Source organism: Myotis davidii, unplaced genomic scaffold (assembly GCF_000327345.1).
Source record: "Myotis davidii unplaced genomic scaffold, ASM32734v1 scaffold442, whole genome shotgun sequence".
Classification (NCBI taxonomy): Eukaryota; Metazoa; Chordata; class Mammalia; order Chiroptera; family Vespertilionidae; genus Myotis; species Myotis davidii.
Genome location: NW_006293530.1, coordinates 516,151 through 517,274, shown reverse-complemented (window position 1 = coordinate 517,274; position 1,124 = coordinate 516,151). Strand labels below are relative to the sequence as shown.

The window sequence follows — 1,124 nt, the reverse complement described above, 5'->3', positions numbered from 1 at the left end:
TCTTTCCCTGCGGCGTGTCACTGAAGATCCTGGAGTCGCCCTAGGTCTCCGCCCCACCCGGTGTTACCGGGTATTGTAAGAACAAGCCGTACCCAAAGTCTCAATTCTGCTGAGGTGTCCCTGATGCCAGATCCACATCTTTGACCTGGGGCGGAAGAAGGCGAAAGGGGAGGAGTTCCCACTCTGTGGCCACATGGTGTCAGAGGATTATGAGCAGCTCTCCTCTGAAGCCCTGGAGGCTGCCCGTCTTTGTGCCAACAAGTACATGGTGAAAAGCTGTGGCAAAGATGCTTTCCCATCCCAGTGCAGCTCTACCCCTCCCACATCACCGCATCAGCAAGATGTTGTCCTGTGCTGGGGCTGGCAGGCTCCAGACAGGCATGCGGGGCGCCTTTGGAAAGCCCCAGAGCACCGTGGCCAGAGGCCACATGGGCCAAGTCATCTGTCCATCCGCATCAAGCTGCAGAACAAGGAGCATGAGATTGAGGCCCACGCAGAGCCAAGCTCAAGGTCCCTGGCCGCCAGACGATCCACATCTCCAAGAAGTGAGGCTTTACTAAGTTTAATGAGGATGAGTCTGAAGACATGGTGGACAAGAAGCACCTCATTCCAGATGACTGTGGGGTCAAGGACATCCCTAATCATGGTCCCCTGGACAAATGGTGGGCCCTGCGCTGTGAGAGTCTTGGTGTTGCCCCCACCTTACACCCACCAATAAATCAACTCTCTATCCCCCCCCCCAAAAAAAAACAAGCAAACAAGCAAACAAAAAACCACCTTTCTATCCGCTCCCCCCCAAAAAACCCAAGCAAACAAACAAAAAAACTTTCCATCCCCCCAAAACAAACAAAAACAATACCAGCAAATGAATTTTTTTCTAAAATGGAAATTTTGAGATCTTATTATTAGCAATTGATAAAAACAAAGTGTAAAATAGTTTTGCAAACTTCAAGGAGGTGCTTGTTGGTACACTATGTTTTATTACAGAAGTTTACAACCTTGATTCAATTTCCATCACTGAAATGCTTTTTAAAAAATACTAATGTTTGGACCCAACCTCTTAGGTTTCAGTATTTTGAAAGCATCCCCAATGATTCAAAAGTGCAACAGATTTAAGAAAACTG

General features: G+C 48.0%; 1 pseudogene; it reads left to right on the top strand.

The window, feature by feature from the left end:
• Positions 1 to 16: 16 nt before the first annotated feature.
• On the top strand, positions 17 to 735 carry LOC102769115 (annotated as a pseudogene).
• The last annotated feature ends 389 nt before the right edge of the window (positions 736 to 1,124 follow it).